Source organism: Oncorhynchus kisutch, linkage group LG13, assembly GCF_002021735.2.
Source record: "Oncorhynchus kisutch isolate 150728-3 linkage group LG13, Okis_V2, whole genome shotgun sequence".
Lineage (NCBI taxonomy): Eukaryota > Metazoa > Chordata > Actinopteri > Salmoniformes > Salmonidae > Oncorhynchus > Oncorhynchus kisutch.
In genome coordinates, this window is record NC_034186.2 from 22,974,790 (window position 1) to 23,001,164 (window position 26,375).

At 41.0% G+C, this 26,375-nt stretch overlaps 1 protein-coding gene across 1 annotated transcript in view; it reads right to left on the minus strand.

Annotated features, from left to right (window-relative positions):
- LOC109902742 (volume-regulated anion channel subunit LRRC8C-like) overlaps nt 1-10,582 on the minus strand; it is a 34,402-nt gene extending 23,820 nt beyond the window's left edge. The window contains exon 1 of the mRNA XM_031785783.1: nt 10,470-10,582. The gene's annotated coding sequence lies outside the window, so the exon portion shown is untranslated. The remainder of the gene's footprint in view (nt 1-10,469) is intronic.
- Between the last annotated feature and the right edge of the window lie 15,793 nt (nt 10,583-26,375).

Consider the following 26,375-nt stretch of genomic DNA (forward strand, 5'->3'; position numbering starts at 1 on the left):
ATGTCCAAAATGAAGGTTACAAGCTACATGTTACGACTTATACATGGTTTCCGGATTCTCCAGGGAAGCCCAGCGCATTGGCTATCTAGCTAGCTTTGTTTGACAAAGATACAGTCATTCAAGTGATGGCCGCCCGTGTCATCGGCGTGCCATGAAGGCGTCGCTCTCTGACCAAATATGGTGTTCTATAGGATCTACTATACCCCTAATGAATAAGTGAAGTCCTGTTACCTTCTAGTATCTCAAAGGAATAGATATGAGCATGATTTGAATCTTAGAAACAATGTTTAGGGTGAGATTTTCAGATTCCTTTATTTGCAAATTGAACGAGTGGAAATACAAAATCAAATCGTGCATGCTATATGGACCTTTTTAGAATATGAAAAATGAGTTTATCTAACAAAACGACACTTCATGTTATCTCTAGGACCCTTTGGATGATAAATCAGAGCAAGATTTCAGAATGTAAGTACACATTTCACCTTCAGAGGTGAATTTATCAAAAACTGTTTTGTTGTTAGGAGCTCTCCTGAAACAATAGCATGGCATTTTTATTCCCGCGGTAATAGGTACTGTAAATTGGACAGTGCAGTTATATTACCAAGAATGTAAGCTTTCAGACAATTTAAGACACTTCTATGTACAGACATTTGTTGTTACTCTAAAATCTGCGATCTTGACATAACGCGCTGAATGATTTACAACCGTCCCGTGACGGGACGCCGATCCTTAATTAAGTATGATGCTACAAGCTTGGCACAGCAGAGAAGCTTGTTTTTCATGGTCTGAGAGTCCTTTGGGTGCTTTTTGGCTAACTCCAAGCAGCCTGTCATGTGCCTTTCACTGAGGAGTGGCATCCGTCTGGCCACTCTACCATAAAGCCCTGATTGGTGGAGTGCTGCAGAATGGTTGTCCTTCTGGAAGGTTCTCTAATCTCAAAATGATGGCGGCCACTGTTTTCTTGGGGACCTTACTTTAAGGAGCAGTTCTCTCTTTGTGGGTCTAACCCCAAGAAGTTCTGGAAAGCGGTTAAAGACCTGGAGAAGAAACCCTCCTCCGCACAGCTGCCCATGTCCCTTAATGTTGATGATGTGGTTGTTACTGACGAGAAGCACATGGCACTTTAATCACCACTTCATTAAGTCAGGATTCCTATTTGACTCAGCCATGCCTCCTTGCCCGTCCAACATTTCCTCATCTCCAACCCCTTCTAATGCGACTAGCCCCGGCGCTTCTCCCACTTCTTCCCCTGCCCACAACAAAGTTTCTCCCTGCAGGTGGTCACTGAGTCCGATGTACTAAAGGAACTCCTGAAACTTGACCCCCAAAAAACATCTGCATCAGATGGTTTAGACCCTTTCTTCTTTAAGGTTGCTGCCCCTGTCATCTCCAAGCCTGTCTCTCCTTTCTGGGGAGGTTCCCATTTCTTGGAAGGCAGCCACAGTTCGTCCTTTATTTAAAGTGGAAGATTACGCTGATCCTAACTGTCATAGGCCTTCTATTTGGCCCTGTTTGTCAAAAGTGTTGGAAAAACTTGTCAATAATCAACCGACTGGCTTTCTTGATGTCTATGTTATTCTCTCTGGTATGTAATCTGGTTTCCGCTCAGGTTATGGATGTGTCACTGCAACCTTAAAGGTCCTCAATGACGTTACCATTGCCCTTGATTCTAATCAATGTTGTGCTGCTATTTTTATTGACTTGGCCAAAGCTTCTGATATGGTAGACCATTCCATTATTGTGGGCCAGCTAAGGAGTATTGGTGTCTGAGGGGTCTTTGGCCTGGTTTGCTAACTATTTCTATCAAAGAGTGCAGTGTATAAAGTCAGAACATCTGCTGTCTCAGCCACTGCCTGTCGGCAAAGGGAGTACCCCAAGGCTCAATCCTAGGCCCCACGCTCTTCTCAATTTACATCAACAGCATAGCTCAGGCAGTAGGAAGCTCTCTCATCCATTTATATGCAAATGATAGTCTTATACTCAGCTGGCTCCTCCCCAGATTTTGTGTTAAACTCTCTATAACAAAACTTTCTTAGTGTCCAACAAGCTTTCTCTACCCTTTATCTTGTTCTGAACACCTCCAAAACAAAGGTCATGTGTTTTGGTAAGAAGAATGCCCCTCTCCCCACAGATGTGATTAATACCTCTGAGGGTTTAGAGCTTGAGATTGTCACCTCATACAAGTACTTGTGAGTATGGCTAGATGGTACATTGTCCTTCTCTCAGCACATATTAAAGCTGCAGGCTAAAGTTAAATCTAGACTTGGATTCCTCTATTGTAATCGCTCCTCTTTCACCCCAGCTGCCAAAATAACCCAAACTCAGATGACCATCCTACCCATGCTAGATTACGGAGACATAATCTATATGTAAAGGGTGAGGGGGCTCTCGAGCGGCTAAATGTTATTTACAATTCGGCCTTCAGATTTTCCACCAACACTCCTTCTAGGACACATCACTGCAATCTATACTCCTCTGTATACACGTTGCAAGACCCACTGGTTGATGCTTACTAATAAAACCCTCTTAGACCTCACTCACAAGGCTAATATCTGAGATATTTACTGCAGCCCTCATCCTCCACATACACCTGTTCTGTCAGTCACATTCTGTTAAAGGTCCCCAAACACACACATCCCTGGTTAGCTCATCTTTTCAGTTCGATGCAGCTTGCGACTGGAGTGAGCTGCAACAAAAACTCAAACTGAACAGTTTTATCTCAATCTTTTCATTCAAAGACTCAGCCATGGACACTCTTACTAACAGTTGTGGCTGCTTTGCATTATGTTTTGTGATCTCTACCTTCTTGCCCTTTGTGCTGTTATCTGTGCCCAATAATGCTTGTACCATGTTGTACTGCTGCCATGTTGTGTTGTCATGTGTTGCTGCCTTGCTATGTTGTTGTCTTAGCTCTATCTTTATGTGGTCTTGTGTTGTCTCTCTTGTCGTGATGTGTGTTTTGTCCTATATTTAAATTTTATTTATATACACAACCATTCAAAAGTTTGGGGTCACTTAGAAATGGCCTTGTTTTCGAAAGAAAAGCAAATTTTTTGTCCATTAAAATAACACCAAATTGATCCGATATACAGTGTAGGCATTGTTAATGTTGGAAATGATTATTATAGCTGGAAACGGCTGATTTTTATGGAATATCTACATATGTGTACAGAGTCCCATTATCAGCAACCATCACTCCTGTTCAAATGACACGTTGTGTTAGCTAATCCAAGTTTCTAATTTTAAAAGGCTAATTGATCATTAGAAATTCCTTTTGCATTTATGTTAGCACAGCTGAAAACTGTTGTTCTGGTTAAAGAAGCAATAAAACTGTCCTTTTTTAGACTAGTTGAGTATCTGGAGCATCAGCATCTGTGGGTTCGATTACAGGTTCAAAATGGCCAGAAACAAAAAACTTTCTTCTGATACTCGTCAGTCTATTCTTGTTCTGAGAAATGACGGTGCGAGACATTGCCAATAAACTGAAGATCTCATACAACGCTGTGTACTACTCCCTTCACAGAACAGCGTAAACTGGGTCTAACCAGAATAGAAAGAGGAGTGGGAGGCCCCAGTGCACAAATGAGCAAGAGGACAATGAGGTATCTGTTTTTCTAAAAATCTGTTTTCACTTTGTCATTATGGGGTATTGTGTATAGATTGCTGAGGATTGTTTTTTACTTAATCCATTTTAGAATAGTCTGTAATGTAACAAAATGTGGGAAAAAAATATTAGAATAAACATTCTATTTCCATGATTCCAACAGTGAACCCATGTGTTTTCCTCTAAATCGTAAGTCAAATTGCAACATTTGGTTAAAAACAAGGCCCAGATTGCTTGCCCATATTGTGCAGCCCTATGTGGCAGTGTGGAAATTAATGAAAAGTATGACTTGTTTGGGGTTGAAGTTGAATTGAACAGTATAAAACAATCAGAATGGAGAAAGACTCATTGAAATCACTTAGAATGTATGTGTTGCTACCCTAGGATCACACACGGCTCATAAAGCAAATGTACAACTTTTATTATTAAAAAACATAAAATATTGTCATACTGTAAATTTTTGGGAAAATACTGTGATATATTATTTTGGCCATATCGCCCAGCCCTAATAGCATGCATGTATAAGGAAGCAACTGAAGAATTAACAGATTTATCATATTCTAGAAAGAAGATTAGCAAACTAGATGGTCATTGTTTGACAGTAATTTTCATTTTGTTCTTGAATGCTTCCATTTGAAATCAGGACAAAGAAAAACCATGATATTGGCGATTTTCACGAAATGTAATCCATAGAAGGGTCCTTTGGAGGAAGGATTGTTGACATATACACTAAGTGTACAAAATATTATCCATGACACAGACTGACCAGGTGAATCCAAGAGAAAGCTATGATCCCTTATTGATGCCACTTGCTAAATCCACTTCAATCAGTGTAGATGAAGGGTAGGAGACAGGTTAAAGAAGGATTTATAAAGCCTTGATACAATTGAGACATTAATTGTGTATGTGTGCCATTCAGAGGGTGAACGGCCAAGACACAATATTTAAATGCCTTTGAACGGGGTATGGTAGTAGGTGCCAGGTGCACCGGTTTGTGTCAAGAACTACAACGCTGCTGTGTTTTTCATGCTCAACAGTTTCCCTTGTGTATCAAGAAGTGTCCACCACCCAAAGGATATCCAGCCAAATTGACACAACTGTTGGAAACATTGTCGTCAACATGGGCCAGCATCCCATTAATGTGTATGTAGTCTTTAGCACTAAACAACTCTATCAAAACATGTCTCAAGAGTGCTACAGAAAAATATTTTCATATATCAAATAACACTAAAATGTTAGCACTTTCAAGCCCAAAAATGTGATATTTTTGTTATAGATGTTTCTATAAGACAAAATATGAATTTATCTGTAGTGGGGATTTAGAGCATCCAGACCAGGCCTGGTCTAAGGGATGGCTTACTCTGGAGCTCCTTCAATATTTTTGTAATTACAAGACTGCTCTGAAACAGAGACCTTGGTCTCAGCATGACTCTGTTTTAAAATAAAGGTTCAATTAAAAACAGCTGCACTGTTTTAAATAGACCACCATGCCAGTAAAAAACAATCATCTTTAACCAGGGTTGGTCAGCATACAACTTTGTCTGAAAGTCACAGACAGAGTATTTCACTGTGTATTTCACTGTGGAGACTATACAGCACTACTACTAACATCTAATTGTACTTCACAATATTGAGTATGTTTACATGCAGAATAATAATTAGATGTTAAACTGATTGTAGCAGTAGGCCCAGTATTGAAATAGTCATGTTAACACCTTACCTTGCTTATCATAATTGGCATAAGGTTAAAATTGAAGTAAGCATAAGCCGATTAAAACATCTAGTTTTCTAAGCAATCTTTCAAATTATTCGGACATATAAACAGCTTTATTGGCATCCCAGCTGTGTATTTGATCTACACATATGCCAGCACCGTTGGCAAAGCCTCCCTTTTATGAGTGAAGTGATTTCGGAAAAACTGAAAGCATGCATCTTAGAAATAGTTTTCACATACAAACCTTATATGTCCCAACTCAGAATCAAAAAGGTTTCGCAAAAATAACATGGTCACTGTGGTAGAATTTTGATATTGATTGCCGATGTTCTGCATTCATCGAAAGTCCCATCAGGTAGCCTGATTTTTATTATATGAATTATATTAATCTGACAATCCACAATAATCATGTTATTATGTGTTTGCTCATTGTTTCTTTGAAGAGTTCATGAGTAAAAGGACCACCAAGTTAAGGAGTAAAAGGACTACCAACTTTACCCATTTCATGTAAAAAAATATGTAAAACTGCTATTGGGTAAACTATAGCTACTTGAATATAACGTTGAATCTCCCTTTCTCTTAAAATCAATGTATTAAGATGATTTGACGTTCATTTATTTTTTCAGTTATTGTCCATGGATGCCGGTTACACTATAATACGACAATTGTGCCAGCGCTAGATCACACCCAGTCCCCAGTCAGTCCCCAGGATAACACATCCTGTTCAATATCGGTTCATTAGTTATTCATTAGGGCCAGGGAAAAACACTGTAGAAAATATTAGTCTCTAGGGTCCCTTTGAGAGAATAGTGGACTGAACTTGTAACAATAGGTCTTAAATGTTAACAATAATACAATAACGTCAGACTTACGTAGGACAAATCTTTTAACAATAACTTGTACAATGGAAACCGGAAATATATTATAAGCTACAACTGGTAAATATTTTTCAACTGCATAATGCAAACTGCTGAGCCTATTTTCTGATCTTAAAGCAGACTGTTATCCTTGTTCAACTTCAAAACACATACTATGAATGCTCTTTCCAAAAAAACAACAACCATAAACCATCCCCTCTGGACAGGATATTGACAAACTCAAAGTTGTTAGTATTAGGCTATACAGTATAAGGCTAATCTATGGTGTGAATTCTCTGCCTCGCAAAAATAGGCACTCATTCTGCTAACCAGTTAATCATATACTCTGTGAAGCCATGGGGTGGAGAAGCAGAGGGGTAGGAAATGGGGAATAGGTGATATCATTATCCACTAGAGTAATCCCCACCACTTTCATATTTCTACCCTTTTAACAAAATAATATAGGCTAAGTGTGAGCAGTCAACTAATTGAGTTATGTGGTATATGCTAAACTCAATATCAGCACTCTTTAGTAGCAGTGCCAGAGTGCAGAAGGCTCAGGTTACATGGGCTATAGACAGTAAAAATCTTTATATTTCTTAAAATAACATGGTCTCTGTGGTAGAACGTTTATTTCGATTTCCCCATCAAGTAACCTATTTCAGATGTGTCCATGTAAACAGGATTATTAGGTCAATTGCTGTTCTTGCAACGGATGTAAACATTAAAATCAAATTATCAAATTAATCTGACTATTCACAACAATCGTATTATTGTGTGCATGTAACTACTCATTCTAACGAAAATGAGTAGTAAACAACATGGACCTTTACAATCAATCATAATACAATAACAAAATGTGCCTTATGCCTAATTCACATTATATCTGAGCAGTCCGTTGCATGGCGCCGGATGTCATTAATTTCAAGGGGGACCGTCGCAACGGAGTCGTATCGCAATGTTTCAGTTGAAGGCTCTGTTGAGAAACGGATGCCGCATACATCATTACCCTGACCAAGGCTTGTGGTTCCAAACTTCTTCCATTTAAGAATGATGGACCACTGTGTTCTTGGGGACCTTCAATGCTGCATTTTTGTGGTACTCTTCCCCAGATCTGTGCCTCGACACAATTCTCTCACAGAGCTTTACGGACAATTCCTTCAACCTCATGGCTTGGTTTTTGTTCTGACAAGCACTGTCAACTGTGGGACCTTATATAGACAGATGTGTGCCTTTCCAAATCATGTCCAATCAATTCAATTTACCACAGGTGGACTCAAATCAAGTTGTAGAAACATCTCAAGGATGAACAATGGAAACAGCATGCACCTGAGCACAATTTAAAGTCTCATAGCAAAGGGTCTGAATACTTGTGTAAATAAGCTGACTGTTTTTTATTTGTAATAAGTTTGCAAAACTTTCTACAGACCTGTTTTCGCTTTCTCATTATGGGGTATTGTGTATGTGGGTTGTTTTTTTTATCCATTTTAGAATAAGGCTGAAACGCAACAAAATATGGAAAAAGTCAAATGGTCTGAATACTTTCCGAATGCACTGTATATTATATGACTGTTGTCGGACGTTTTACTTTCTGGTAATGGTAATGACGTTTGTTTTTAATGATAATTATTAGGTGGCGGTCGCTAGCTACAATATCTTCAACATAGCTTATAGATTTTAGCTACCTAGCCGCTCTGTAGGCTAGTGTGACTTGGCAGAAAGTTAGAGAAAGAAGTTGAGGAAAATGTAACTAAGTGAAACATGTTTTATTATCACTTGAAACAACTTATTGTGACTCCCCATCCTGGATCCGGGAGCGTAATCATCGCCTGACAATAATTAGCATAACGCAACAGACATAAATATCCCTAGAAAATGTTCCTATTCATGAAAATCACAAATGAAATATATTGACACACAGCTTAGCCTTTTTTTAATCACCCTGTCATCTCAGATGTTCAAAATATGATTTACAGCCAAAGCTAGACAAGTATTTGTGTAGGTTTATCGATAGCCTAGCATAGCATTATGCCTTCCTAGCAGCAGTTAACCTTGTCGCAAATCAGAAAAGCAAACAAATTAAATAGTTTACCTTTGATGAACTTCAGATGTTTTCACTCACGAGACTCCCAGGTAGATAGCCAAAGTAAAAAATGTTCCCAAAAGATTATCAGTCACAAAAACGGCGAAAAATATTCCAAATTAGCTCCATAATATGGACAGAAACATGGCAAACGTTGTTTAGAATCAATCCTCAAGGTGTTTTTCTAATATCTAGTCGATAATATATCCATCGGGACAATTCGTTTTTCAGTAGGACCGATTGGAGTAATGGCTACCTCTGTATTTTACGCGAGAATCTCTCTCGGAGCTACCATGTGACCACTTACGCAATGTGGCCGCCTACGGCTATTCTTCAACAGAAATGCGTAAAACTACATCACAATGCTGTAGACACCTTGGGGAATACGTAGAAAGCGTAAGCTCGTTGATGGCACATTCACAGCTGAATAGGGACTCATTGAAACACAGCGCTTTCAAAACCTGGGGCACTTCCGGATTGGATTTTTCTCAGGCTTTCGCCTGCAACATCAGTTCTGTTATACTCACAGACAATATCTTTACCGTTTTGGAAACGTTAGAGTGTTTTCTATCCAAAGCTGTCAATTATATGCATATTCTAGCATCTTGTCCTGACAAAATATCCCGTTTAAAATGGGAACGTTTTTTTTCTCCAAAAATGAATATACTGCCCCTAGAGTCGCAACAGGTTTTAAATGAAAAGGTTTAATTTTGCAATCTCCCAAACCAAATGCGATCACTGAAGAGTTACTAGGCTCTCCTCCATCATGTTCTGCATTGTGAGGCTTAGTCCCATGTGACTCAGTTGGTAGATCATGGCACTTGCAATGCTAGGGTTATGGGTTTGATTCCCACGGGGGACCAGTACAAACAATAATGAAAATGTATGCACTCACTACTGTGTGTTGCTCTGGATAAGAGTGTCTGCTAAATTACTAAAATGTCAATCTTATGCTCTCCGTAGCAGAACAAGATTGTATGAAGATGATGTACGGTGTAATGAAATAAGTCACAATGTGTACAGGGCTTGTCCCTAGTGATGTCCATCCGACAGCCTTGGTTCTATAGTGGATGTCGATGGGTGGTTTTTAGGGCAGCTGTGTTCTTGTGGATCCAGGCTGCGTTCAGAACAAAAAATCAGAATGCAACATTCAATTAAAACGGAAATAGTGCTGTTCTGAACGAAAAATGGTGAGGGGTTGGGATGTGGGTTGGGGAACACTGTCAGAATGGGCATTGCCTTTTAAATACATCACTCATTGCTTCAAGCCACACCCCGCCACAAGAAAGGGAAAGGGGTACCTAGTCAGTTGCACAACGGAATCCATTCAATCTAAATGTGCCTTCTGCATTTAACCATACCCCTCTAAATCAGAGAGGTGCGGGGGGCTGCCTTAATCGACGTCATCAGTGCCCGGGAGCAGTTGTTGTTGGGGGTTGACTGCCTGGCTCAAGGGCAGAAAGGCAGACTTTTCCACCTTGCCGACTCAGGGATTCGAACCAGTGTACCTTTCGGTTAATGGCCCAACAACCTACCGAAACCTGATTATGACAATACTTTTTGGGGGGTTCAAGGTTATTGTTAATAATTGTCGTTACACTATTATACGATAGTCTATAATATAAGATATACATTTAAAAAATAACATTCCCTCTAGACAGGATATTGACAAACTCAAGGAGTTAGTCATAGGCTATACAGTATAAGGCTAATAATCTATGGTGTGAATTATCTGCCTCGCATAATAAATAGGCACTCATACAGTTAACCAGGTATTCATATGGCCTGTGAAGCCATTTCACAACTACTTTTCTCCTATTTTCTTTTTGAGAAGAGGGGTAGGAGATGCGGGAATAGGTGATATAATTATCCATACTTGAGAAATCCCCACCACTTTTCATATTTCTTGCCTTTAAACAAAATAATAAAGCCTAGACAATGTGTGGGCATAAAACTAATTGAGATATGTGGTGTTTGCCTAACTCAATATTAAACACTCTTCAGTAGCAGTACCAGCTAGTGCAGGAGGCTCAGGTTACATGGGCTATAGACAGGCGAAAGTTAAAATGTTTATCTATATCGCTTACCGGCAACAATGTGTAGGCTAATTTACAGTAAAACCCAAATAGAGTCACAGATAATGTTACGAAATTTGCCCTATGTAAACAACATAGACCGTTACCATCAGTACAATAACAAAATATTCCTTACCCTTGCTGTTCGTCCGCCTATAGGTACTGTTTTTTTAGTGTAACGGCAGCGATCATGTCATTGTGGACCAGTGCTGCGTTCAGTAGGCTACGAAAAATCGGGGTGCAACGTTCAACTTAACGGAAACGGTGCTGCTCTTTATGACCAGTTGAAAACCGGGGAGGGGTTGGGGAACGCTTTCGGAATGGCTGCTTCCCTTAAATACGTCACTAATTGCTTCAAGCCACACCCCACCACACCCATCAAACCAAGCAAACGTAGACCTGTCGAAAGTCTGTTCAAGAACGTTGAAGATCGTTTTTGGGAAACGTGTCTTCCATTATAAACAACCACGCAATATAGCAAACGTTTAATCTAACTGAACTCACCAGTGGCGTGTCCTCCGCTTTTTGTGAGCTAGCTAGTTCAATGCTAATGGAAAATTGCTTGTGGGGTAGACTGTTGTATTATCTGGAAGACCATCTCAGATTTGTTCCAGAAAAGGAAGGACTACCCTTGATTGGTTCCAGTTAGAAATAATCAAAACTTTGGCAATGAAGGAAGTGATGTCAATAGTCAAGGCTGTGCACAGACCTTTTGGGGGGCAAGTTCTCTCTCAAAAAAAGGTCACTCTTTGATAAATTATTATTTTAAATTAAGAGGGGAAAGTAGCATGAGTTATGTATTTAGCAAAAACTTTTTTTTAACTGCAATAAATGCTGCACTTATTATTAACAATGACCCAACACAATTCCAGTCAAAATAAAATATTGTAAAAAATACTGTCGCCATCCGCTATACACTGTAAAAATAGAAAGTCTTAAAACACCATGATTGTGTATTGAAATCATGAAAAGTAGGGACTCTAAACTGAGATCTTGGGAGGGTGTTTGAATGTAAACTCAATGTAAGTGGGATTACACACAGAATGTGTTTTAAAACAGAAATGCAGTATTCTGAAACACCAAAAGTGTTTTTAAGAAAGCTTTGTGAAAGCCCTTTTTGGAGTTTCATCGCATGTAAAAGGAAGCATAAAAACACAAAAACTGTGTTTCTCATACAATCAAAATACAAATGGTTTATAGCCTAAATGTTGATTGATGAGGCTCAATGGGGAATATTTTTTGGTAGAATACCACCTTTAATTATTTATGCTTTATTTTGACAGATCAGAAACAGGAGAGGCAGTACGATGGTACATTTCATAAACATTTTACCCACTCAACCACATAGCCACACTGTAAGAAATTATTCTGAGGTGAATTGAAACTGACCCCCCAAAACATAAAACATACACTGAGTGTAAAAAACCTTAAGAACACCTTCCTAATATTAAGTTGCACCTCCTTTAGCCCTCAGAACAGCCGCAATTCCTCGGGGCATGGACTCTATAAGTTGTCGAAAGCGTTCCACAGGGATGCTGGAGCATTTCGACTCCAATGCTTCCCACAGTTGTGTCAAGTTAACTGGATGTCCTTTGGGTGGTAGACCATTCTTGATACACACGGGAAACTGTTGTGAAAACCCAGCAAAGTTGCAGTTCTTGACACACTCAAACCGGTGCGCCTGGCACCTACTACCATACCCCACAATTCAATCTTTTGTCTTGCCCTTTCACTCTCTGAATGGCACACATACACAATCCATGTCTAAATTGTCTCAACGTTTCCCACGCCAGTGAGGTTGGGACAGACAGCTGTTTTTATGGCGTTTCTATTGGATATATGGGATCATCAGATCATGATATGTTGTTCTTTCATTCTGAGGCTTGGTTATTATCGAGGCCTGGGAGATTTTGGAAAAATATTTTTTCTGATATTATGGGGACCTATTATCATTTGCAATGGATGTTGAAAAAATAAACTTTGTTAACTTACTGTGTGAGGTGAAGAAAAACTGAAAAGCTTAGCTCGTAAATGATGGTCAGGAAATAAACCAAAACTTGATTCTCACAAGTGTAGCAGATTGTGAACTCTGTCATTAATACGCGCATTAACAGAAATTAATGTAACCAAATGATGGGGATTTACAATACATTTACTAGGCCTTCTGGTGACAATAATGGGGCAGTGATAAAAATAAACAATCAATGGGCAAACAATTCACACAATGAATGCACAAGAATTGACGGGAGACCGTTGAGTGCATTCTGGAGAGCTGAGAGCATGCATTCTGGAATGGAGAGAGACCCACCATATCACCACACGTCTCCCCTTCTTCTTGTCTCAACATTTTAAATTATACTCAAGACACACAGAGCCGGCACTGGGCATAAGAATGGAAAAAAACAATGTATGTATATTTTTAAGATCTCAGTTGGGGTCTCAACTTACTGTTGAGAGTTAGAATAGTAGAATACACAAGGTGTTAGTTCGAAATTGGGTTCCCTTGTCATGTCAGTCACTGACAGTCACTCAATTAGCCATGTCAGCTAACAATTTTTAGATTGGTAAAGTAGTCTAGCCAGCTATCTAAACTTGTAGTAATCATGGCCTGATACCTACCGGTCACGCAGGGCATGTGCCCAGGGGCCCTGACCTTCGGGGAGCCCTCACAAATTTTTGTAAGCTAAGGCAAAATGTGTAGAATTGCAGGAAATTTGCTTTATAACTGAAAACATGTCTCTCCACCGCATGGCAAAATGAGTGTAGTCGCAGTAAATTAGCTGTAAAACTTAAAAATGTTTCTCTGTGCCCCATTGCAAAATGTAAATTTATCTCTCCGCCATCAAGAGGGGGAGACCACAAAAATGTTTTACCCGCAAGGTGCCCAATCAAATCTCACTTAGGGCCCCGAAAAGACATAGAGACGGCCCTGAAAACACATTATCTTCACACATAGACAGCTCCAATAATCAGCTAGGCCTATTGCCAAAAGGGGCATGTGCTCGGCACAGGTAGAGCCCCATCTGTGCATGTGCCCAGGGCCGGCCCGCCCATTAGGGGCAGATTGATGAGGGCGGCAGTTTGACTGAATAAGACACACCTCCAACAACACATAAAACCAGTCACTACAACCAGTCACTACACCCAGTCACTACAAAGAACAGGCGTCCTTCCTAACTCAGATTCCGAAAAGGAAGGAAACCGCTCAGGGATTTCACCATGAGACAAATGGTGACTTTAGAACAGTTTCAGAGTTTCATGACTGTAATTGTAGAAAACTGAGGATAGATCAACAACACTGTAGTTACTCAACAATACTAACCTAATTAACAGAGTGAAAAGAAGGAAGCCTGTACAGAATAAACATATTCCAAAGCATGCAGCCTGTTTGCAATTAAGGCACTAAAATGTGTCAAAGAAATTAATTTTATGTCCTGAATACAAAGCATTACGTTTGAGGCAAATTCAACACAACACATCACTGAGAACCACTCTTCAAATTCTCAAGAACGCTGGTGGCTGAATCATGTTACGGGTATGCTTATCATCGACAAGGTCTAGGGAGTTTTGTAGGATGGAAATAAATGGAATAGAGCTAAGCATAGGCAAACTCCTAAACGAAAACCTGATTCCGTTTGCTTTCCAACAGACACTGGGAGACAAATTCACCTTTCAGCAGGACAATAACTAAAACACATGGCCAAATATACACTGGAGTTGCTTACCAAGACTACACTGAATGTTCCCGAGTGGGCTGGTTACAGTTTTGACTCGAATCAGCTCAAAAATGGCTGTCTAACAATGATCAAGAACTAACTTGACAGAGCTTGAAGAATTGTAAAAATAATCAATTGCAAATATTGTAAAATCCAGGTGTGCAAAGCTCTTAAAGACTTGCCCAGACAGACACACAGCTGTAATCGCTGCCAAATGTGATTCTAACATGTATAGACTCAGGGAGTTTAATACTTATGTAATCCAGGTATATTTGTGTTTTATATTATATTCGATATATTCGGATATTCGTGCTTTTATATATATATATTATAATTTTTCTTACACTTTCACATTCCACTATGCATATTTTGCGTAGATCTTTGACACAAAAAAGACAATTAAATACATTTTAATCCCACCTTGAACACAACAAAATATGTAAATAGTCAAGGGAGTATGAATACTTTCTGAAGGCACTGCGCTTTGATAAGAAAACAAAAAAGAGCTTTGATGTAAATATGGCATATTAACAAACATCCTAAAACCAGGACAGGTCAAAGTAAAATGGACAATATGGAAAGGAAAATCAGGCTACTCACAACTGCTGTCCAGGAGGTTTACCCCGTGGGCTAAATTGTCATGATAGTCAAGGTTTCAAGCTAGTATCCATCAATTTTGTGACGAGATGATTAAATGTTTTTGCATTTTCTAATGTGTAAACACTTAGATTCCCATTGCAATTAGGCTCAGGATAACTCCTGATAAAGTTGGGTAGCTGATATTTAGCTTAATTAAATAGCCAAAATTATTAGTCACAGGAATCAGGACTAATAAAGCCAATGCAACTGCCTGTTTTACAAATGGTAGGCCTACCACGTTGTCACGCCCTGGTCTTAGTATTTTGTGTTTTCTTTATTATTTTGGTCAGGCCAGGGTGTGACATGGGTTTATTATGTGGTGTGTTTTGTCTTGTTTTTTTTGTAGATATTGGGATTGTGATTTAGTAGGGTTATCTAGAAAAGTCTATGGTTGCCTGAAGTGGTTCTCAATCAGAGGCAGGTGTTTATCGTTGTCTCTGAATGGGAACCATATTTAGGCAGCCATATTCTTTGAGTGTTTTGTGGGTGATTGTTGCTACAATGCTATCCTTGCTACACCTCCTCGTCAGAGGAGGAGATAGAAGAAAACCGTAACACATGTTGATGGGAAACACAACCAAGAAACACTCTGCGTGACCCTGATTCAGCCCACTGCAGTAAAAGGTTCAATTAAATGGAATGGGTAAGCTATTGGTGGGAGAATATATAAATGAATAATGGATTTCTTGTTTGATCAAACTGCTGTTTCAGCAGTGGAAGAATGGTCAAGCTACACTACCTGATCAAAAGTATGTGGACAACTGCTCATCGAACATCTCATTCCAAAATCATGGGCATTAATATGGAGTTGGTCCCCCCTTTGCTGCTATACCAGCCAACACTCTTCTGGGAAGGCTTTCCACTAGATGTTGGAACATTGCTGCGGGGACTTGCTTCCATTCAGCCACGAGCATTACGTTGGGCCGATTAGGCCTGGCTCGCAGGTGGCGTTCCAATTCATCCTAAAGGTGTTTGATGGGGTTGAGGTCAGGGCTCTGTGCAAGCCAGTCAAGTTCCAATCACAACAATCACGAAAAAAAATCTGTATGGACCTTGCTTTGTGCACGGAGGCATTGTCATGCTGAAACGGGAAAGGGCCTTCTCCAAACTGTTGCCTCAAATTTGGAAGCACAGAATAATCTAGAATGTCATTGTATGCTGTAGCGTTAAGATTTCCCTTCCCTGGAACTAAGGGGCCTAGCCCGAACCATGAAAAACAGCCCCAGACCATTGTTTCTCCTCCACCTAACTTTACAGTTGGAACTATAGAGTTCTCCTGGCATCCGCCAATCCCATATTCGTCCATTGGACTGCCAGATGGTGTGATTCAGTACTCCAGAGAACGCATTTCCACTGCTCCAGAGTCCAATGGCGACGGGCTTTACACAACTCCAGCCAATGACTGGCATTGTGCATGGTGATCTTAGGCTTGTGTACAACTGCTCGCCCATGGTAACCCATTTGATGAAGCTCCCGGCGAACAATTATTTTGCTGACGTTGCTTCCAGAGGCAATTTGGAACTCGAATGTGAGTGTTGCAACCGAGGACAGACAATTTTTACACAATACGTGCTTCAGCACTTGGTGGTCCCGTCCTGTGAGCTCGTGTGGCCTACCACACAGCTGAGCTGTTAATCTTAGACATTTCCACTTCACAATAACAGCACTTACAGTTGACTGGGGCAGCTCTAGCAAGGCAGAAATTTGACGAACTGACTTGTTGGAAAGGTGGCATTCTATGACGGTGCCACGTTGAAAGTCCCTGAGCACTTCAGTAAGGCCATTCTACTGCCAATGTTTGTTATGGAGATTGCATGGCTGTGTGCTTATAATTATAATGCTAAGGTAAGATTTGAATGGAGAAAGCTGATCTGAGAGCAGCCCTGCCTTTCTTTCGATCCTATCAGTATCAACCCAATGTTGGGGAGTAAAACAGCCATCACTAACACAGAGAGGTTGCTGCCTACATACAGACTTGAAATTATTGGCCACTTTAATAAATGGATCACTAGTCACTTTAATAATGCCACTTTAATAATGTTTATATACCTTGCATTACTCATCTCATTTGTACAGTTCAAGTCGGAAGTTTACATACACCTTAGCCAAATGCATTTAAACTTAATTTAACACAATTCCTGACATTTAATCCTAGTACAAATTCCCTGTCTTAGGTCAGTTAGGATCACCACTTTTTTTTTAAGAATGTGAAATGCCTGATTTAAAGTAGACATAATGATTTATTTCAGCTTTTATTTCTTTCATCACATTCCCAGTGGGTCAGAAGTTTACGTACACTCAATTAGTATTTGGTAGCATTGCCTTTAAATGGTTTAACTTGGGTCAAGTGTTTCGGGCAGCCTTCCACAAGCTTCCCACAATAAGTTGGGTGAATTTTGGCCCATTCCTCCTGACAGAGCTGGTGTAACTGAGTCAGGTTTGTAGGCCTCCTTGCTCGCAAACACACTTTCAGTTCTGCCCACACATCTTCCATAGGATTGAGGTCAGGGCTTTGTGATGGCCATTCCAATACCTTGACTTTGTTGTCCTTAAACCATTTTGCCACAACTTTGGAAGTATGCTTGGGGTCAGTGTTCATTTGGAAGACCCATTTGCGCTCAAGCTTTAACTTCCTGACTGATGTCTTGAGATGTTGCTTCAATATATCCACGTAATTTTCCATCCTCATGATGCCATCTATTTTGTGAGGTGCACCAGTCCCTCCTGCAGCAAAGCACCCCCAAAACATGATGCTGCCACCCCCGTGCTTCACGGTTGGGATGGTGTTCTTCGGCTTGCAAGCATCCTCCTTTTTGCTCCAAACATAACGATGGTCATTTTGGCCAAACAGTTCATCAGACCAGAGGACATTTCTTCAAAAAGTACGATCTTTGTCCCCATGTGCAGTTGCAAAGCATAGTCTGGCTTTTTTATGGCGGGTTTGGAGCAGTGGCTTCTTTCTTGCTGAGCGCTTTTTGCACCAAAGCACGTTCACCTCTAGGAGACAGAACGTGTCTCCTTCCTGAGCGGTATGACGGCTGCTTCGTCCCATGGTGTTTAAACTTGGGTGCTATTGTTTGTACAGATGAACGTGGTACCTTCAGACCTTCAGGAAATGGCTCCCAAGGATGAACCAGACTTGTGGAGGTCTACAAATTGTTTCTGATGATGTCAAACAGAGGCACTGAGTTTGAAGGTAGGTCTTGAAATACAACCACAGGTACACCTCAAATTGACTCAAATTAGCCTATCAGAAGCTTCTAAAGCCATGACATCATTTTCTGGAATGTTCCAAGCTGTTTAAAGGCACAGTCAACTTAGTGTATGTAAAATTTTGACCCACTGGAATCGTGATACAGTGAATTATAAGTGAAATAATCTGTCTGTAAACAATTGTTGGAAACATTACTTGTGTCATGCACAAAGTAGATGTCCTAACCGACTTGCCAAAACTATAGTTTGTTATCAAGACATTTGTGGAGTGGTTGAAAAACGAGTTTTAATAACTCCAGCCTAAGTGTATGAAGCACAAGCATTTCGCTACTCTCGCAATAACATCTGCTAACCATGTGTATGTGACCAATAACATTTTATTTGAGTAACTGATCACATGTAATCAGTTAATGTAATCTGATTACAAAAAAACTAACTTTATTCAGTTACGTTACCAGCAAAAATATTGTAATCAGATAACAGTTTATAAAAACTAGATGATTACTTCTCGGATTGCGAAAAAATACATTGACACCCCACTGGTCACACACTTGTTGAATCAACGTTGTTTTCACATCATTTCAATGAAGTTACATCGAACCAACGTGGAATAGACGTTGAATTGGCGTCTGTGCCCAGTGGGACCTTTCTGTTTTCTCTATGAAATTCAATTCAGCATTGTAAAAAGGTTCAAGTTTAAGGTTGTTCTAATCTTTTTAAATTTAGCACACAATGCAAATAGTCCGGGTAGCCATTTGATTACCTGTTCAGGAGTCTTATGGCTTGGGGGTAAAAACTGAGAAGCCTTTTAGATGAGCGAGCCTGCAGTAACGAAAAAAAAAATGTATACTGTGAGATTTCTAAATGTTTAAAACCATGACTAGAGAGACTGTCAACAAATACAGCGAAGAGCTGCTGTTTTTATGAGTGAGTTCATGTTTAAGTTCTTACTCAGCACTATTAACACTTTGTATTCAACACTTTCATAACTCATAAAATGTGCGTTCTTCCTATTTCCACTCAGCGCTACAACAAGCAGTGCAGCAGTAATGAATGAATGAATAGGAAAGTGTATCTATAGGTTTGCGTTATTATTAGTGTCGTAGACATATTTGGTCAATCATATTTCACAAATACCGGAGCATGTGAGTTGAAATAGACGTATTACTTCATAATAAAAGCTGAGCTGGATCATGAATACTGCCTTCCAGTCTTGGCACAAACTACTTATACATTTGTCATACTCATAGTAACTCCTCTTAATGGATCACCTCTGGCATTTAGCCACCATTATCATATTGCCTTCATATTAGGACATGCAACCTGTAGAGTCACAGAAATAGTTTCATGCATGTAGGACCATAGCAACAGCCCGTGGCACTCTACATGATTAACCAATACATGTCATCCTGCTGACTCCACTGAAAGGGGAACCCCTGTTCTGGAAAAAACTCAAGAGGTATCACCATAGTTGGCCATAACAGTTACAAGAATAACCACGTGCATGTCTAACGGTGTCCAATGACCTAGAGCACATACAGAGTACTAGTTTTGCCGACTCCTTCTGAAATAAATAATTGCCACTTAAGTACTGAAAAATTCACAATATTAGCGTTTTGGGTCTTTTTTAATATCAAGGAATATTTCACTTTCACTGTCCATAGGAGTAACAAAATGAATTTGTGCATGAGGCAGAAATAATGTGGTGCGACTCGAGTTTCGCCATCAGCTGGAAGACTGTGTCCCTTTTTGGTCAGTGTCAGTGGAGGAAAGGGATGTTGAGAGACGGAGCCTCAGTCTGCTGCTCTCTCCCTCCGCTGAGACTGACCATCAGATGCATCACCATCGGCCCAGTAAAATAAAAAGCAGTGACTAAGAACCATCGGGTTCTTGGTCATTGAACAAGGCCATTCTCACTGATTGCTCAGTTTGGCCAGGTAGCCAGCTCTAGGAAGAGAATTGGTGGTTCCAAACTTCTTCTATTTAAGAATGATGGAGGCCACTGTGTTTTGGTACCCTTCCCCAGATCTGAAACTCGACACAATCCTGTCTTGAAGCTCTACGGACAATTCCTTCAACCTCATTGCTTGGTTTTTGCTCTGACATGCACTGTCAACTGTGGGACGTTATACAGACAGGTGTGTACCTTTCCAAATCATGTCCAATCAATTGAATTTACCACAGGTGGACATTAATCTCAAGGATGATCAATGGAAACAGGATGTACCAGAACTCAATTTCAAATCTCATTGCAAAGGGTCTGCATACTTATGTAAATAAGGTATTTCTGAAAACATTCAAAAAATCTGTTTTTACTTTGTCATTATGGGGTATTATGTGTAGATTGATGAGGGAAAAAATAATTGAATACGTTTTAGAATAAGGCTGTAACAAAGCGTGGAAAAAGGGAAGGGGTCTGAATACTTTCAGAATGCACTGTATACAGATGGTTCAAAGGATCCAGTTAGTGGTAGGGTAGGGGCAGGGGTGTATATCCCAGATTTCAATGTTAGAGTATCTAAGCAGTTAACTGATTATGTGTCACTGTATGCAGCCGAGTTGACGACAAAGATGATAGGTTTTAGATGGGTGGAGGAGGTCAAACCACTCAGAGTGGGGATCTGCTCTGATTCAGCTGCAGTGTTGAGTAGTGTGAAGACTGGCAGGTCGGATAGGGGAGACTTGTTTGGGAAGATGATGGTGATGTTAATAGGATTGGAGGGGATGGGAATGGTGGTAAGCTTTTGCTAGGTTCCCGTCCATGTGGGTGTGGAGGGTAATGAGAAGGCTGATATGGTGGCTAAGAGTACTGTGAGAAGAGAGGGGGTAGATATTCAGGTCCTGTTGGGCCGCAGGGAAGTCAAATCCTTGATCCAGGCGAAAGGGCTCGATCTTTGGCAAAGTGAGTGGGATGCTAGTAGTAAAGTGAGGCAATTGTATCACGTGTACTGGTCAGTTAAGGATGAGGCAGGGAGTATGGGATGTAGGAGAGATGAATTTGTGTGGAGTAGAACCCTGTTAGGGCACACAGGTTTGAATGCCAAGTTGTGAATGATAGGGAGACATGAAAGAGATCTGTGTGATGAGTGTTTAGTGGAGGAAACAGTGGAGCTTGTGTTGATATTTTGTGAACTGTATGACATAGATAAAATTAGATTTGATTTATCTATCACATGCGCCGAATACAACATGCTTAATTACAAGACTTACAAGACCTTAACCAACAATGTAGTTCACGAAATATAGTTAATAAAATAAACTAAAGTCAAATCTAATCCATCAAAAAGTAACACAAGAAATGTACATAACAATAACGAGGCAATATACAGGGAGTACCGGTACCGAGTCAATGTACAGGTAATTTGATCGATGTTAAAGAGTCTTTTGGTCCTAGACTTGGAGCTCCGGGTACCGCTTGCAATGCGGAAGCAGAGAGAACGAACGACTTTGGTGACTGGAGTCTTTGACAATTTTTTGGGCCTTCCTCTGACACTGTATATACACTACCATACAAAAGTTTGGGGTCACTTAGAAATGTTCTTGTTTTTGAAAGAAAAGCTAAAAAAAAAAATGTCCATTTAAAATAACATCAAATTGATCAGAAATACAGTGTAGACATTGCTAATGTTGTAAATGACTATTGTAGCTGGAAACAGCAGATTTTTTTTATGGAATATCTACATAGGCGTACAGAGGCCCATTATCAGCAACGATCACTCTTGTGTTCTAATGGCACGTTGTGTTAGCTAATCCAAGTTTATCATTTTAAAAGGCTAATTGATCATTAGAAAATCAAATCAAATGTATTTATATAGCCCTTCGTACATCAGCTGATATCTCAAAGTGCTGTACAGAAACCCAGCCTAAAACCCCAAACAGCAAGCAATGCAGGTGTAGAAGCACGGTGGCTAGGAAAAACTCCCTAGAAAGGCCAAAACCTAGGAAGAAACCTAGAGAGGAACCAGGCTATGTGGGGTGGCCAGTCCTCTTCCGGCTGTGCCGGGTGGAGATTATAACAGAACATGGCCAAGATGTTCAAATGTTCATAAATGACCAGCATGGTTGAATAATAATAAGGCAGAACAGTTGAAACTGGAGCAGCAGCACGGCCAGGTGGACTGGAGACAGCAAGGAGTCATCATGTCAGGTAGTCCTGGGGCATGGTCCTAGGGCTCAGGTCCTCTGAGAGAGAGAAAGAAAGAGAGAAGGAGAGAATTAGAGAACGCACACTTAGAATCATACAGGACACTGAATAGGACAGGAGAAGTACTCCAGATATAACAAACTGACCCTAGCCCCCCGACACAAACTACTGCAGCATAAATACTGGAGGCTGAGACAGGAGGGGTCAGGAGACACTGTGGCCCCATCTGAGGACACCCCCAGACAGGGCAAAACAGGAAGGATAAACCCCACCCACTTTGCCAAAGCACAGCCCCCACACCACTAGAGGGATATCTTCAACCACCAACTTACCATCCTGAGACAAGGCTGAGTATAGCCCACAAAGATCTCCGCCATGGCACAACCCAAGGGGGGGGGGGGGCGCCAACCCAGACAGGATGACCACATCAGTGAATCAACCCACTCAGGTGACGCACCCCTTCTAGGGACGGCATGAGAGAGCCCCAGTAAGCCAGTGACTCAGCCCCTGTAATAGGGTTAGAGGCAGAGAATCCCAGTGGAAAGAGGGGAACCGGCCAGGCAGAGACAGCAAGGGCGGTTCGTTGCTCCAGAGCCTTTCCGTTCACCCTCCCACTCCTGGGCCAGACTACACTCAATCATATGACCCACTGAAGAGATGAGTCTTCAGTAAAGACAAAGGTTGAGACCGAGTTTGCGTCTCTGACATGGGTAGGCTGACCGTTCCATAATAATGGAGCTTTATAGGAGAAAGCCCTGCCTCCAGCTGTTTGCTTAGAAATTCTAGGGACAATTAGGAGGCCTGCGTCTTGTGACCGTATCGTACGTGTAGGTACGTACGGCAGGACCAAATCAGAGGGATAGGTAGGAGCAAGCCCATGTAATGCTTTGTAGGTTAGCAGTAAAACCTTGAAATCAGCCCTTGCTTTGACAGGAAGCCAGTGTAGGGAGGCTAGCACTGGTGTAATATGATCAATTTTTTGGGTTCTAGTCAGGATTCTAGCAGCCGTATTTAGCACTAACTGAAGTTTATTTAGTGCTTTATCCGGGTAGCCGGAAAGTAGAGCATTGCAGTAGTCTAACCTAGAAGTGACAAAAGCATGGATGATTTTTTTTTTTTCTTTTTCAAAAGAGATCAGGGTCCAGAGTAGCACCGAGGTCCTTCAGTTTTATTTGAGACGACTGTACAACCATTAAGATTAATTGTCAGATTCAACAGAAGATCTCTTTGTTTCTTGGGACCTAGAACAAGCATCTCTGTTTTGTCCGAATTTAAAACTAGAAAGTTTGCAGCCATCCACTTCCTTATGTCTGAAACGCATGCTTCTAGCAAGGGCAATTTTGGGGCTTCACCATGTTTCATTGAAATGTACAGCTGTGTGTCATCCGCATAGCAGTGAAAGTTAACATTATGTTTTCGAATGACATCCCCAAAAGGTAAAATATATAGTGAAAACAATATTGGTCCTAAAACGGAACCTTGAGGAACACCGAAATTTACAGTTGATTTGTCAGAGGACAAACCATTCAGAGACCAACTGATATCTTTCCGACAGATAAGATCTAAACCAGGCCAGAACTTGTCCGTGTAGACCAATATGGGATTCCAATCTCTCCAAAAGAATGTGGTGATCGATGGTATCAAAAGCAGCACTAAGGTCTAGGAGCACGAGGACAGATGGAGAGCCTCGGTCCGATGCCATTAAAATGTAATTTACCACCTTCACAAGTGCAGTCTCAGTGCTATGATGGGGTCTAAAACCAGACTGAAGCAATTTGCAATTATGTTAGCACAGCTGAAAACTGTTGTTCTGATTTAAAGAAGCAATAAAACTGGCCTTTAGACTGAAACTTGTCATTCTATTCTTGTTCTGAGAAATTAAGGCTATTCCATGTGAGAAATTGCCAATAAACTGAAGATCTCGTACAACGCTGTGCACTACTCCCTTCACAGAACAGCTCAAACTGACTTTAACCAGAATAGAGAGAGGAGTGGGAGGCCCCGGTGCACAACTGGGCAAGAGGACAAGTACATTAGAGTGTCTAGTATGAAAAACAGACTCTTCACAAGTCCTCAACTGGCAGCTTCATTCAATAGTACCCGCAAAACACCAGTCTCAATGTCAACAGTGAAGAGACGACTCCAGGATGCTGGACTTCTAGGCAGAGTTCCTCTGTCCAGTGTCTGTGTTATTTTGCCCATCTTAATCTTTTCTTTTTATTGGCCAGTCTGAGATATGGCATTTTCTTTGCAAATCTGCTTAGAAGGCCAGCATTCCGGAGTCGCCTCTTCACTGTTGACATTGAGACTGGTGTTTTGCAGGAAATCCAGGATCCAGTTGCAGAGGGAGGCGCTTTGTCCCAGGGTCCTTAGCTTAGTGATGAGCTTTGTAGGCACTATGGTGTTGAACGCTGAGCTGTAGTCAATGAACAGCATTCTCACATAGGTGTTCTTTTGCCCAGGTGGGAAAGGGCAGTGTGGAGTGCGATTGAGATTGCATCATCTGTGGATCTGTTGGGGCGGTATGTGAATTGGAGTGGGTCTAGGGTTTCTGGCATGATGGTTTCGATGTGAGTCATGACCAGCCTTTCAAAACACTTCATGACGTGAGTGCTACGGGGCGGTAATCATTTAGGCAGGTTAACCTCATTTTCTTAGGCACAGGGACTATGGTGGTATGTTTGAAACATGTAGTTATTATAGACTCGGTCAGGGAGATGTTGAAAATGTCAGTGAAGACACTTGCCAGTTGGTCCGTGCATCCTTTGAGTACACATCCTGGTAATCCATCTGGCCCAGCGGCTTTGTGAATGTTGACCTGTTTAAAGTTCTTGCTCACATCAGGTACGGAGAGCGTGATCACACAATCGTCCGGAATAGCTGGTGCTCTCATGTATGTTTCAATGTAGCTTCCCTTGAAGCGAGCATAAAAGGCATTTCAATTTAAATCAAATCAAAGTTTATTTGTCACGTGCGCTGAATACAACAGACCTTACAGTGAAATGCTTACTTACAGGCTCTAACCAATAGTGCAAAAAAGGTATTAGGTGAACAACAGGTAGGTAAAGAAATAAAACAACAGTAAAAAGACAGACTATATACAGTAGCGAGGCTATAAAAGTAGCGAGGCTACATACAGACACTGGTTAGTCAGGCTGACTGAGGTAGTATGTACAGTACATGTAGATCATGGTTAAAGTGACTATGCATACCTGTATATGATGAACAGAGAGTAGCAGCAGTGTAAAAGGAGGGGTTGGGGTAGGCTCGTGTCACTGGGCAGCTAGCGGCTGGTTTCCCTTTGTAGTCCTTAATCGTTTAAGCCCTGCCACATCCGACGAACGTACGAGCCGATGTAGTAGGATTCAATCTTAGTCCTGTATTGATGCTTTGCCTGTTTGATGGTTCGTCGGAGGGCATAGCGGGATTTCTTATAAGCGTCTGGATTAGTTTCCCGCTCTTTGAAAGCGGCAGCTCTAGCTTTTATCTTGTTGTGGATGTTGCCTGTAATCCATGGCTTCTGGTTGGGAAATGTACGTATGTACGGTCACTGCGGGGATAATGTCATCGGTGCACTTATTGATGAAGACGGTGACAGAGGTGATATATTCCTCAATGCCTATGGATGAATCCCGCAACATATTCCAGTCTGTGCTAGCAAAACAGTCCTTTATCTTAGCATCCACGTCATCTGACCACTTCCGTATTGAGCGAGTCATCATGGTCAGATTTGACAAATGGAGGGTGAGGGAGAACTTTGTATGCGTCTCTGTGTGTGAAGTAAAGGTGGTCTAGAGTTTTTTTTTTTTTTTCCCCCTCTGGTTGCACATGTGACATGCTGGTAGAAATTAAATCAGTTTTCCTGCAAGTCCCCGGCCACTAAGAGCACCACTTCTGGATGAGCATTTTCTTGTTTGCTTATGGCATTATATAGCTCGTTGTGTGTGGTCTTAGTGCCAGCATCGGTTTGTGGTTGTAAATAGATGGCTACGAATAATATAGATGAGAACTCTCTTGTTAGCTAGTGTGGTCTACAGCCTATCATGAGGCATTCTACCTCAGGCAAGCAATACCTCGAAAATTCTTTAATATTAGACATCGCGCACCAGCAGTTACTGACATAGACACACACCCCCGCCTCTCGTCTTACCAGACATAGCTGCTCTGTCCTGCCGAAACACTGTCAGCTCTATATTATCTGTGTCGTCGTTCAGCCAAGTCTTGGTGAAACATAAGATATTACAGTTTTTAAATTCCTGTTGGTAGGATAGTCTTACTTGTAGATTGTCCAGTTTGTTTTCCAATGATAGCACATTGGCCAATAATACAG